At 41.5% G+C, this 14,077-nt stretch overlaps 2 long non-coding RNA genes across 3 annotated transcripts; both read right to left on the bottom strand.

The window, feature by feature from the left end:
- Positions 1 to 1,511: 1,511 nt before the first annotated feature.
- On the bottom strand, positions 1,512 to 2,035 carry LOC112843904 (uncharacterized). The gene is made up of 2 exons (XR_003216453.1): positions 1,994 to 2,035; positions 1,512 to 1,851 (listed from the first exon to the last, which is right to left on the bottom strand). It is a non-coding gene; the product is annotated as an uncharacterized LOC112843904 (long non-coding RNA).
- An 8,775-nt stretch (positions 2,036 to 10,810) lies between these two features.
- LOC112843905 (uncharacterized) lies at positions 10,811 to 13,986 on the bottom strand. 2 transcript variants are annotated; one of them, XR_003216454.1, is made up of 2 exons: positions 13,955 to 13,986; positions 10,811 to 11,074 (listed from the first exon to the last, which is right to left on the bottom strand). It is a non-coding gene; the product is annotated as an uncharacterized LOC112843905 (long non-coding RNA). The 2 variants fall into 2 exon arrangements; XR_003216455.1 differs by lacking the exon at positions 13,955 to 13,986 and adding an exon at positions 11,240 to 11,296.
- Positions 13,987 to 14,077: the final 91 nt, after the last annotated feature.

Genomic DNA, 14,077 nt, shown 5'->3' with positions numbered 1-14,077 from the left:
CATCCAAATAGGAGATATAAGCAGTACTCTGTTAATTCCCTGCCCCCAAAATTTTTAGCTAATATAGATTTAAGTACTCTGCATGGAGAAGAAAAAAAATTAATTACTAATCTACAAGTCAAACTGACAATTTTATTTTACCTTGAAAGCAATGGCGCATGTAAGATGTAAAGAAACACTCTGAGTAAAGTGATATCAGAATTTATGTAACCTACTGAGATTAGTTTTGGCTAATTTTACATCACAACACTACATATGAACAGTTAAAAATGTGACATAAAACACATTTACCTGAGATGTGAGACATAAGGTAGACACTGAAGGAAACTCATAACTTCACTCTCTTTACCCGGCCAGCCTGTCAGCTTCAGGTGTTTCTTCTCTGGTTGGAGTTTCAGCACTTCCAGGAGGATGGAGGTCTTTCTCTCTGAGAGGTTTATGGACCAGACTGCAGGAGTTGACTGGAAAACTGACTGTAATGATGGAAGGACACTCAGGCACGTTTTAGTGTCATAAGCATACAGGTCCATCAAGAAATCACACCATTTCTCTTTAAGAGAGACTCCTCTATATGTGCACACTGATGATAACAGCTCCAGTATCTTCTCTCCTGTCTGCTGTTCTCTTTCTGCTGCTGCACAGAACAGATTCCCAAAGAACCTGGTTTCTTCTGAAGGTTCTAATAACTGATAAATGACACTGAAATTAGAAGCACAAAGGTGATATCGTTGTTATAAAATGGAAATACCATTTTTGAATTGTATCATTTATATTATGAGAAAACAATCTGCATCAAGGCAGTCTTACAAAATATGAAGTTACACACAAGGAACCAGAAATATTTTCTTTAAAAGCAAGAAAAAAAACAAGAGCACACCTGAGCTGTGAGATATAAGGCAGACACTGAAGGAAACTCCTCAATTCATTCTCTTCATGTGAAAAGCCTGTCAGCTCCATTTGTTTCTTCTCTGGTTGGAGTTTCAGCACTTCCAGGAGGATGGAGGTCTTTCTCTCTGAGAGGTTTATGGACCAGACTGCAGGAGCTGACTGGAAAACTGACTGTAATGATGGAAGGACACTCAGGCCTGTTTTATTCTCATAGTCCTTTGCATGGGAGTACAGATCCAGCAGGAAATCACACCATTTCAAGTTAATAGGAAATCCTCTGTATCTGCACACTGATGATAACAGCTCCAGTATCTTCTCTCCTGTCTGTTGTTCTCTCTCTACTGCTGCACAGAACAGCTTTCCAAAGAACCTGGTTTCTTCTGAAGGTTCCGATAACTGAGAAATGATGCTGCAATCATAATCACAAAGATGACAATGTTGCTGCAGAAAATATTGAATTGAATTCATAAGAAAGAGTATCTACATTACAGTAGACTAGAGAGTAGAAGAAAAGTGAGGCAGGTCCGGGGGGCAACAGTTTACCTGAGCTGTGAGATGTAAGGCAGACACTGAAGGAAACTCCTCACTTCACTCTCTTCATGTGAGCAGCCTGTCAGCTCCACTTTTTTCTTCTCTGGTTGGAGTTTCAGCACTTCCAGGAGGATGGAGGTCTTTCTCTCTGAGAGGTTTATGGACCAGACTGCAGGAGCTGACTGGAAAACTGACTGTAATGATGGAAGGACACTCAAGCCTGTTTTAGCCTCACAGTCCTCCACATGAGAGTACAGATCCAGCAGGAAATCACACCATATTTCATTAACTGTAAATCCTCTGTATGTGCACACTGATGATAACAGCTCCAGTATCTTCTCTCCTGTCTGCTGTTCTCGCTCTGCTGCTGCACAGAACAGATTCACTATGAATCTGATTGTCTCCAAATGTTGAAATGACAGAGGCACAAAACTGAAATCATTACAAGAGATATTTTTTTCAATTTGTGACTTCACTTGATCATTTCATTGAACTCTTTATTGTCTGTATCTGCATGCAGAAAGGCGCAAAATAAGTGAAAGAAACAGAAATAATAGATATGACCAGTATATACCTGAGCTGTGAGATATAAGGCAGACACTGAAGGAAACTCCTCACTTCACTCTCTTCATGTGAGCAGCCTGTCAGCTCCACTTGTTTCTTCTCTGGTTGAAGTTTCAGCACTTCCAGGAGGATGGAGGTCTTTCTCTCTGAGAGATTTATGGACCAGACTGCAGGAGCTGACTGGAAAACTGACTGTAATGATGGAAGGACACTCAGGCCTGTTTTAGTCTCACAGTCCTTCACATGAGAGTACAGATCCAGCAGGAAATCACACCATATTTCATTAACTGTAAATCCTCTGTATGTGCACACTGATGATAACAGCTCCAGTATCTTCTCTCCTGTCTGCTGTTCTCGCTCTGCTGCTGCACAGAACAGATTCACAAAGAATCTGGTTTCTTCTGAGGGTCCTGATAATCCAGGCACAACACTGAAATAATAATAAAAATAATTTAAGGATTCTAGCAAGCAAAGTATAAATACTTCGCAATCTGGTATTTTAATTTACCCTGTAGGAGACAAAGGGTCTGTAAATTCTTCATACTTTACTCATATGTTGTAAAATATATACGATATTTTGGTATTTTAAGATATTTTATTATACCAAATTCTATTGGTTTATAATTACTTGTTTTTAAGATATTTTGGTCACAATGTTGATTTGCATTAATATGAATATGAATAAGCATATGTGAATTTCTTTTTACTCTACATTCATGTTTTTGTGTGATATTTACAGTTAATTACTGTTTTCCTACTTATTTAGTTTCTACATACTCTTGCTTTAATACACTTTAATCATGCACATAGTGGGCAGTTGGACTTCTGCACTGTGGAGTAGTGAAGGCTCTAACTGGCTGGGGAGTCAAACATTTTTCATACCATGTCTTGCAGTTTACAGTGTACACGCTGATACCTCTCCTTCAAATCAGAGAAATGATGCCAAAAAGCTCCTGAAAGAGCATTTTGGCAACCAATACCAGATTTTTGTGACACACAAATGGGCATCTTCTCCAAGGGCCAAACTTTACCAGTATTCTGATTGGAGTCCTAAAAAGATTTCACCATGAGCTTGTAGCTATCATGGCTGATGTGGAAGACATGTTCTACCAGATGAAGGTTCGCCTGAGAATGCAGATCTACTAAGCTTATTAAGGTGGCCGGATGGAGACCCTAAATGGATTTTGCAAAAGTGTTGTAGGCTAAAGGTTGGCTGGGATAACATCATTCTGGAACATCTTGCTAAGCAGTGGAATGAATGGATTAGGAATTTGGACTTGCTCCATGATATTACAGTTGAGTGATGTTTCAAACTAGCACATTTTACAGGCACTTGATTTGTTAAATGTGACAGGGTTTGGTTTGTGACTCAGCTGTGGGGAGGGGTTTGAGCAGCGGGTTTGGGGACAGCGTCAGGGGAGGCTGGCAGAAACAGTTGACACCTCTCACACCGATTATGCTTTTTACCTATTTTAGTAGCTGCTGGGGTCTGGAGGAGAGAATGAACTGGGAGCAGGGTGAGGAACTGAGAGAGCTGCACCAGTGAGAGTTGGAGTCTGTGGAGCAAGTGGCTCCAAGTTGTATACTAAATAAAAGAATCACTGAAAATGTGATGCAGAACTGTCCTCTTGTGTGTTTGTCGTACGGTAGATCAGTAACAGTGTGTTACAGTAGCGCCCAACTTGCAGGTACAACATGTCAAACCCACAGACCCCCCAGCGAGCTCAGGCGCTGGCCCAAACGATGACCACATGGCAGCAAGGCAGCAGCACCAAGTGGTAGTGCACTAGCATCAACTGGAAAAGCTGCAGGCCCAGGCTGAGCGGCAGACGTGGGTCCTGAAAAACCTGGTCACTCAGTCTAGGACGACTGCACAGCCTCTCCCTCTTGCTCCGGCGATGGTCCTGCACAGGATGGGGGAGGTGTTGGGGCAGTGTGTGGGGATGAGTTCATGACCTTTAGTGGTGTGTAGTGTCTGGACTGAATTCAGCAGTGAGGACACCCTAACCTCAGCCTTCAACCAAGTACTATAAATTGATGGTCACTTTGTGCACCTTGATAAGCACGGACCTACCCCCACTTTATACTGATTAAATATAGGCTATATCGAGTGAGTCGTGACGCTCGCACAGAAGAGGAACACAACCAGTTGTTAGTGCCTAAAAGCCACTGGGGAATTTCCAAAAGTTGATTCTGTTCATCTGGACGTAGCGTTTTGTGGGAGAAATGTTTCGTCACTCATCCAAGTGACTGCTTCAGTCTCAGCTGACTGCAGGTTTCCCCAACCTTATAAACAGTACATTTGCATAATGACTGAAACCAGCCCAGTGAAGGAACAATGGGCTGGGAGGTCAGTTCCTTAATCTTAATTATGCAAATTCTCATGACCATTGATCAACAGCCACTGACCAAAACCCACTGATCAAGGCCCACTGGTCAATGGCCATGAGTACCATTCACAGAGAGTTGGGGAATGGCTGCAATCACAGCATTATAAGATAGCGAAAGAAGGATGGACAACCACTGCCCAAGCGAAAACCTGTAGTGATTCCATACGTGTCAGGAGTATCGAAGCAGTTGAGACGCATTTTTTTCTAAACACCGGGTCTCTGTGGCTTTTAAACCCCAAAACACGCTGCGCCAAAAATTGTTCCACCCCAAGGATCGGGTCCCCCAACACAAACAGAGTAACATAGTGTACGCTGTTAAGTGCCAGGAGGATTGCCAGGATTTACACATCAGGGAACCCAAACAACCTCTGGCGAAGTGGATGGCACAACACAGAAGAGCTACCTCGTCAGGCCAGGACTCTGCAGTCTATTTACACCTACAGGCCAGTGGACACTCTTTCAATGATGAGGATGTACACATCCTGGACAGGAAGGAACGCTGGTTTGAGCGGAGAGTCAAGGAGGCTATTTACGTGAAAAGGGAAAGACCATCTCTGAATCGAGGAGGGGGCTTAAGGGTACATTGTTTCTCCCACCAAACGCTATGTCCAGATGAACAGAATCAACTTTTGGAGATTTACTTACCTCGATGATTGAGCATGCATCAAGACCACTGGGGAATTGTTTTCAACGCTGGTCATTACAACCCCATGTCAGGGTATATAGGATATAATAACACTTTAATGTCCTGATTTTATTGCCCGGGCATCCGGGTGGATGTGCACCCGGGCATCCGGGTGCACCGATGGTGCACATCCCACCTGGAGTGTCAGCCTATTAACCAGCGGGCCAATCCAAAAGCATCTTTGCACTCATTGTCATTAATGGAGGGCCCTTTTGAGCACATTGGCACGGACCTCATTGGACCATTTCACCAGATTGCATGCGGATATCCTGAAGTATTCAATTCAATTCAATTTTATTTATATAGCAATTAACAGGGAGCCAATGAAGGGAAGCCAAAACAGGAGAAATATGCTCTCTCTTTCTAGTCCCTGTCAGTACTCTTGCTCCAGCATTTTGGATTAACTGAAGGCTTTTCACACAGTTTTTAGGATATCCTGATAATAATGAATTACAGTAGTCCAGCCTGGAAGTAATAAATGCATGAACTAGTTTTTCAGCATCACTCTGAGACAGGATATTTCTAATTTTAGCGATGTTGCGCAAATGGAAGAAAGCAGTCCTACATATTTGTTTAATATGTGCATTGAAGGACATATCCTGGTCAAAAATGACTCCAAGGTTCCTCACAGTGTTACTGGAGGGCAAGGTAATGCCATCCAGAGTAAGAATCTGGTTAGATACCATATTTCTAAGATTTTCAGGGCCAAGTACAATAACCTCAGTTTTATCTGAATTAAGGAGCAGAAAGTTAGCGGCCATCCAGGTATTTATGTCTTTAAGACATTCCTGCAGTTTAACTAATTGGTGTGTGTTATCAGGCTTCATGGATAGATAGAGTTGGGTGTCATATGCATAGCAGTGAAAATGTATGCTGTCTTCTAATGATGCTGCCTAGGGGAAGCATGTATAATGAAACAGAATTGGTCCTAGCACTGAACCCTGTGGAACACCATAATTGATCTTAGTGTGTGAAGAGGACTCTCCATTTACATGAACAAATTGGAGTCTATTAGATAGATATGATACAAACCACTGCAGCGCAGTACCTGTAATACCTACAACGTGCTCTAAATGCGCTAATAGAATATTAAGGTCAATAGTATCGAACGCTGCACTGAGGTCTAGCAGGACAAGCACAGAGATGAGTCCACTGTCAGAGGCCATAAGAAGATCATTTGTAACCTTCACTAAAGCTGTTCCTGTGCTGTGATGAGCTCTGAAACCTGACTGAAACTCTTCAAATAAGCCATTCCTCTGCAGATGATCTGTTAGCTGTTTGACAACTACTCTTTCAAGGATTTTTGAAATGAGAGGAAGGTTGGAGATTGGCCTATAATTAGCTAAGACAGCTGGGTCTAGAGATGGCTTTTTAAGTAAAGGTTTAACTACAGCCACCTTGAAGGCCTGTGGTACATAGCCGATTATTAGAGATTGATCATATTTAAGATTGAAGAATTAATTAATGGCAGGACTTCTTTGAGCAGTTTTGTAGGAATGGGGTCTAAAAGACACGTTGATGGTTTGGAGGAAGTAATTATTGAAGTTAACTCAGAAAGATCAATTGGAGAAAAAAGAGTCTAACTTAACATCAATGGTACTAAAAGTAGCTGTAGACGATATTACATCTGTGGGATGATTATTGGGAATTTTTTCTCTAATGATTAAAATTTTATTTGTGAAGAAGTTCATGAAGTCATTACTAGTTAACGTTAAAGGGATGGTTGGCTCAATAGAGCTCTGACTTTTTGTCAGCCTGGCTACAGTGCTGAAGAGAAACCTGGGGTTGTTCTTATTTTCTTCAATCAGTGACGAATAGTAAAATGTTCTGGCTTTGCAGAGGGCTTTCTTATAAAGCAGCAAACTATTTCTCCAGGCTAAATGATGATCTTCTAAATTTGTGACACGCCATTTCCTCTCCAGCTTACGAGTCATCTGCTTTAGGCTACGTGTTTGAGAATTATACCACGGAGTCAGGTACTTCTGATTTGAGACCTTAGTTTTCACAGGAGCTACAGTATCCAGAGTCGTACGTAGTGAGGAGGTAAAATTATTAACAAGATAATCGACCTCTGTTGGAGTAGCGTTCAGATAGCTGCTCTGCTCTATGTTGGTACAGGCCATTGAAGATGATAACAGTGGGTGGATTATATTCTTAAACTTAGTTACAGCTCTTTCAGAAAGACATCTACTGTGATAAAGTCTACTCTCCACTGCTGTGTAATCAATTATTGTAACTGTAAATGTTATCAGGAAATGATCATACAGGAGAGGGTTTTCAGGAAACACTGTTAAATGTTCAGTTTCTATTCCATATGTTAAAACAAGATCTAGAGTGTGATTAAAGTGGTGGGTGGGTTCTTTTACATTTTGAGAGAAGCCAATTGAGTCTAATAACAGGTTAAATGCGATGTTGAGGCTGTCATTTTTAGCATCTACATGGATGTTAAAATCACCCACAATAATTATTTTATCTGAGCTGAGCACTAAATCAGATAAAAAGTCTGAGAAATCAGAGAGAAACTCTGTGTAAGGCCCAGGTGGACGATATATGATAACAAGTAAGACTGGTTTCTGAGTTTTACAGCTGGGGTGGACGAGGCTAAGCATCAGGCTTTCAAATGAATTAAAAGTCTGTCTTGGTCTTTCGTTGATTAATAGGCTGGTGTGAAAAATTGCTGCCACACCGCCCCCTCGGCCTGTGCTTCGAGATTTCTGGTAGTTAGAATGACTCGGGGGTGTTGATTCATTTAAACTAACATAATCATCCTGCTGCAACCAGGTTTCTGTAAGGCAGAGTAAATCGATTTGCTGATCAATTATTAAGTCATGTACTAACAGAGACTTGGAGGAGAGAGACCTAATATTTAATAATCCACATTTCACTGTTTTACTCTTTGGTTCAGATGTGGATACTGTATTGTTCTTTCTTTGTGATTTTTTATGTTTAAGTTGTTTATTGCTGGTTTTTAGTTTGTTTTTTGTCAGTTTGGGAGCTGACACAGTCTCAATGGAGATGGGGTTTTTTTGGGGGGGGGGGGGTAACAGGAGGAGAGAAGCTGCAGAGAGGTGTGTGAGACTGCGACTCTGCTTCCTGGTCCCAAAGTAGTGCTGCTGGGCAGCATTTCTGCAAAGAGTGTGGTGCAGGCACCGTTTCAGGTCATCTCCTGAGTCAGTATCCCAAAGGAGATACTGACTGACCAAGGCATTTGTTTCACACAATAAAGGAGCTGTACGAATTATTGGGTATTTAATCTGTTCAGACCAGCATGTACCACCCTCAGACTGATGGGCAGGTGGAGCAGCTGAATCAGACTTTAAAGTCCATGATTCATACGTTTGTTCACGAGGAAGAACACAATTGAGATCGCTGGTTAGATCCTCTGTTGTTTGCAGTGTGGGAGGTGCCCCAAGCCTCCACAGGATTTTCTCCCTCTGAGTTACTGTTTGGCAGCAAGCCACAGGGGGTGCTGGACCTAATTATTGAATACTGGGAGGAAGATCCAAGCAAAGAACAAAACTGCACATGTTGGGGAGGTTATCGCAGGAAAATCTACTCCAGGCCCAGCAACATCAGCAGGGCCTGTACAACAGAGGAGCTAAAGTCAGGCAATTTTCACCAGGCGATAAAGTGCTGGTATTACTCCCTTCTTCCAACTCAAAATTACTCACTAAGTGGCAAGGACCGTTTGTAGTCACACGGGAGTGGGGGACTACAATTATGAAATGGTACAATTAGACAGGGGTGGAGTCACACAAATATATCACCTCAACCCCCTAAAAGCATGGAGTGAGGCTATAACCACTTCTCTGGTGAGCCTTGTGAAGGAGAGAGATAAGTTGGGGTCAGAGGTGCCAAATTCCACCATTCCTTCCTCCCTCTATTGTTATAATCATCTCACACAGGCCCAGAAAGGGGATGTTGCTGCAATGAAACAACTTTTGTAGATGTTTTCTCCCCCCTGCCCAGCCATACCAATCTAATAGAACACCATGTTGAAACACTGCCAGGCGTGATGGTGTGTTCACGGCCATATAGGCTGTCTGAACATAAAAGGTGAGTTGTTAAGAGGGAATTGGGTGAAATGCTAAAGCTGGGAGTAATAGCAGAGTAACACAGTGTTTGGTGTAGTTCTTGTGGTGAAGAAAGATGGGTCTATACAGTTCTGTGTCAACTATTACAAGGTAAATAAAGTGTCAGAGTTTGATGCTTGTCCCATGGCCCAGGTCAAAAAGCTCCTATACCAGTTAGGCACTTTCCTCTCTTTTTTCACAACACTGGATTTAAGGGCTTCTGGTAGATCCCCTTGTCCAAGAAAAAAAAAGGCCTTCTCCACTCTGTATGATTTGTACCTATTTGTAACACTTCCATTTAGCTCATGCTCCACTACAGTGGCTCCATTGCATGAAGGATGCCAATGCCTAAATCACCCATTGGTATCTGGCTTTACAGCCTGGCAAGGCTCCCTGGCCTAAGTTGGGTGATGGGGGTTTGTGGCGTGTGGTTTATGACTCAGCTGCAGGGGAGGGTGTGGAGCAGTGGGTTCATGAGACAGCATCAGGGGAGCCTGGCAGAAACAGCTGATGATTATGCTTTTGCCCTTTTTTAATAGCTGCAGAAGTCTGGAGGAGAGGATGAACTGAGAGAAGAGTCAGCAGCTGAAAGAGCTGCACAAGTGGGAGCTGGAGTCTGTGGAGCGAATGGCTCCAAGTTGTGAACTGAATAAAAGAATCACTGAAATGTGATGCAGAACTGGCCCTTGTGTGCAGTGTTCTACAGACTGAATACCTATGCTGTTCACTTTGATCACTGTGGTCAGATTGTTGATAATTTTTTATAAGCCTAGAGAATAATTAGGGACCAGGAAAGTGAGAGACAGAGAGTTTTCTCAAACTTTATCATGTATATTTTGGTAATAATTTGGTTTCGAATTACAATGGTCTCTCGCTATAACGTGGTTTTATTCATTTATTTATTTATTTATTTGTTGTACAACGCATTGTGTTCGGCGTCCTGACTGGCGGTAGACCATTGTCAATAAATCTCGTGCCGTGTCTCCTGTACAGCACAGAACGCGTTCAGCTTGTGAGATTTGCATAAATCTTCAATCGCTAGCAGTGTGACTCTGTACTTTATTCCCATGTTCTGGACCTGAACAGGGTTTGATCTTTGGTTTCATTCTATAATACTGGACTTATTTTTCTACGAAGGTTTGAACTTTGCAACTGTTTAAACAAGAGAGAAAAGTGTGAAAATGTTCATGCCTGTCTGAGAAAAGTGTATAAAGTGTGTAGTGAGGGGCTTTACAGCCTTAAAACATCTATAATAATTGCAAAAAATAAAGCTGACTACTTAGCGGATTTCACCTATCGGGGGTTATTTTTAGAACATAACTCCCGTGATGAACGAGGGACCACTGTACTATGGATATGGATGACCATAAGACAATGGGTGGTTTCATAGTATTTTAAAGTCATGCTTCAGTGTAATATTTATAATTAATCACTGTTCCTACTAATTCAGTTACTACATGTGTTTGATTTAATAAACAATAATCATGCAATTTCACCACTTGAAATCAGAAACCACCAATAGGATCACAGTTTACCTGAGCTGTGAGATATAAGGCAGACACTGCAGGAAACTCCTCACTTCACTCTCTTCATGTGAGCAGCCTGTCAGCACAACTTGTTTCTTCTCTGGTTGGAGTTTCAGCACTTCCAGGAGGATGGAGGTCTTTCTCTCTGAGAGGTTTATGAACCAGACTGGTGGAGTTGACTGGAAAACTGACTTTAATGATGGAAGGACACTCAAGCCTGTTTTAGTCCTATAATAGTAAAGGTCTATGAGGAAGTCACACCATGTCTCCCTCAGAGGAAAGTTTTTATATCTGCACACTGATGATAACAGCTCCAGTATCTTCTCTCCTGTCTGCTCTTGCCTCTCTGCTGCTGCACAGAACAGATTCCCAAAGAACCTAATTTCTTCTGAAGGTTTTGATAAAAGTGTCACAAAACTGAAATTGGGAAGATGTAAAATATGTTATTGTTTTTCATTATGACCTTCCAGGTAAACTATGCAAGAAATGTCCTATAATACTTCATTTGCTAACAGAAACACTGAAATGCATCAAGAAGTTTCTGATGAAAACATAAATGAAATGAAAAAGATGAGTACTTACCTGAGCTGTGAGATATAAGGCAGACACTGAAGCAGTTTCCTAACTTCACTCTCTTCATGTGAGCAGCCAGTCAGATGCAAATGCTTCTTCTCTGGTTGGAGTTTCAGCACTTCCAGGAGGATGGAGGTCTTTCTCTCTGAGAGGTTTATAGACCAGACTGCAGGAGCTGACTGGAAAACTGACTGTAGCGATGGAAGGACACTCAAGCCTGTTTTAGTCTCATAAGAGTACAGGTCCATCAGGAAATCACACCATTTCTGTCTAAGAATGAATGTTTGATATGTGCACACTGATGCTAACAGCTCCAGTATCTTCTCTCCTGTCTGCTGTTCTCTCTTTGCTGCTGCACAGAACAGATTTCTGAAGAACCTGGTTTCTTCTGAAGGTTCTGATGTCTGAGTGACAAAGCTGAAACCATCACAATAGATTTGTAAAATATATTTGACGTCACTAATTGTTTCTTTAAACTCTGTAATCTTTGAATCTACATACAGAAAGACTTAAAATAAGCGAGAGAAAGAAAAATAGTAATTATGACCAGTATTTACCTGAGCTGTGAGATATAAGGCAGACACTGCAGGAAACTCCTCACTTCACTCTCTTCATGTGAGCAGCCTGTCAGCTCCACTTGTTTCTTCTCTGGTTGGAGTTTCAGCACTTCCAGGAGGATGGAGGTCTTTCTCTCTGAGAGGTTTATGGACCAGACTGCAGGAGCTGACTGGAAAACTGACTGTAATGATGGAAGGACACTCATGACTGTTTTAGTGTCATAAGTGTACAGGTCCATCAAGAAATCACACCATTTCTCTTTAAGATGGAATCCTCTGTATGTGCACACTGATGATAACAGCTCCATCATCTTCTCTCCTGTCTGCTGTTCTCTCTCTGCTGCTGCACAGAACAGATTCCCAAAGAACCTGATTTCATCTGAAGTGTCTAAAGATTGTGGACTGACACTGAAATAATGTGAATTGGAGAAAAAACAAACAAACAAGTAAACTGCACACCCTTTTGTTCAAAATCAATATTTTTCAGTAAAAGAATAAAAATGTCATAGTCTGAAGAAAAACATCTATTTACATACACAAAAATTTGATAGACACTTAAGGTATTTTCCGCACTATAAGGCGCACTTAAAATCCTTTAATTTTCTCAAAAATCAACAGTGTGCCTTATGTATGAATTCTGGTTGTGCTTACTGATCTCAAACTGATTTTATGTGGTACATGGCACTCAAAAATCTGTCAAAAAATGTTTTAGTACGACTTTGCTAAGCTACGAAGCCGCACCGCTTGATGGATTGTTGGAGCATTACGGCTACCGTAGTCAGGAGCCTCGTGGAGTAATCTGGGTCCAAAACTCCGTCCGCTTCAGGTCCCAAAGTCAAACGAACACTGCAGCATCACTGAGAGTTAAAAACTGTCTAAATTTTTTCATATTTAATAAAATGATCAGCATTGCTTCTTTACCAGGTGTAACAATTAAGTTTAACATCCAGGCATCCATGAAAACAGAATTTATTAAAATTTAACGGAGTTAGAAGTTAGCAGGAAGTAAGTTCGCTAGCTTCCACCTAAACATGATATACCATGTTCTGACTCAGAGATTTCTGAAAAAATTAAAATGTACAGCTCAACATAAATGAAGACAGAAAACTAAACAGCAGTGACGTTTGTAGGGTTGCTGAAGTTGGGTTAGCTGGTATATAAAGATGTGCTACGTGATCGCTAGCGACACAGCTATGTTAGCATAACATAGACACAGTGAAGCTGGAGGATGAACGTCAACTTTTTTCCACTCAACAAAAGTTAAGGCGAGGATTCCCGATGGTTATGGACAAATGCAATCGCAACGCAGGATGCTGTAAATGGACCAAACTTCAGTCAGGAGAACAACTGAGATAATCCATCCACAATACAAGATATACTGCAACAACAAGGGAATAGAGCAGCTGTGAGAGGATTCAACATTAATGAATCAATGGTACGGAAGTGGAGGAAGCAAGAAGAATGAGTTAAGTTTGACTAATCTGACTGTTTTGTTTTGCTTAATGTAACTTATAATCCGGTGCACCTTATGGTCCGAAAAATACGGTACTAATGAAAACAGATCCTTAAAATATTTACCTGAGCTGTGAGATATAAGGCAGACACTGCAGGAAACTCCTCACTTCACTCTCTTCATGTGAGCAGCCTGTCAGCTCCACTTGTTTCTTCTCTGGTTGGAGTTTCAGCACTTCCAGGAGGATGGAGGTCTTTCTCTCTGAGAGGTTTATGAACCAGACTGCAGGAGCTGACTGGAAAACTGACTGTAATGATGGAAGGACACTCAAGCCTGTTTTAGTCTTGAAAGAGTACAGGTCCATTAGGAAATCACACCATTTCTCTCTAAGAGGAAATCCTCTGTATGTGCACACTGATGATAACAGCTCCATCATCTTCTCTCCTGTCTGCTGTTCTCGCTCTGCTGCTGCACAGAACAGATTCACAAAGAACCTGATTTCTTCCAGAGTTTCTGATAACTGAGGAACGACACTGAAATAATGTGGATTCAAAAAAGAGGCAAGTTAGTGATAGTACTGTGATCAAAATCTTTATCTTTCAGCAAAGTGTAGCTAAATTTTAGATTTTAATATGTGTGAAGACAAAATATATATATATATATAACGATGATGAACAAATAATGTTATTCAAAACAGCTATTCAGCATATTTACCTGAGCTGTGAGATATAAGGCAGACACTGAAGGAAACTCCTTACTTCACTCTCTTCATGTGAGCAGCCTGTCAGCTTCACTTGTTTCTTCTCTGGTTGGAGTTTCAGCACTTCCAGGAGGATG

Source organism: Oreochromis niloticus, linkage group LG23, assembly GCF_001858045.2.
Source record: "Oreochromis niloticus isolate F11D_XX linkage group LG23, O_niloticus_UMD_NMBU, whole genome shotgun sequence".
Lineage (NCBI taxonomy): Eukaryota > Metazoa > Chordata > Actinopteri > Cichliformes > Cichlidae > Oreochromis > Oreochromis niloticus.
The sequence above is the reverse complement of the archived record's forward strand: the minus strand, read 5'-3'. Positions and strand labels throughout refer to the sequence as shown.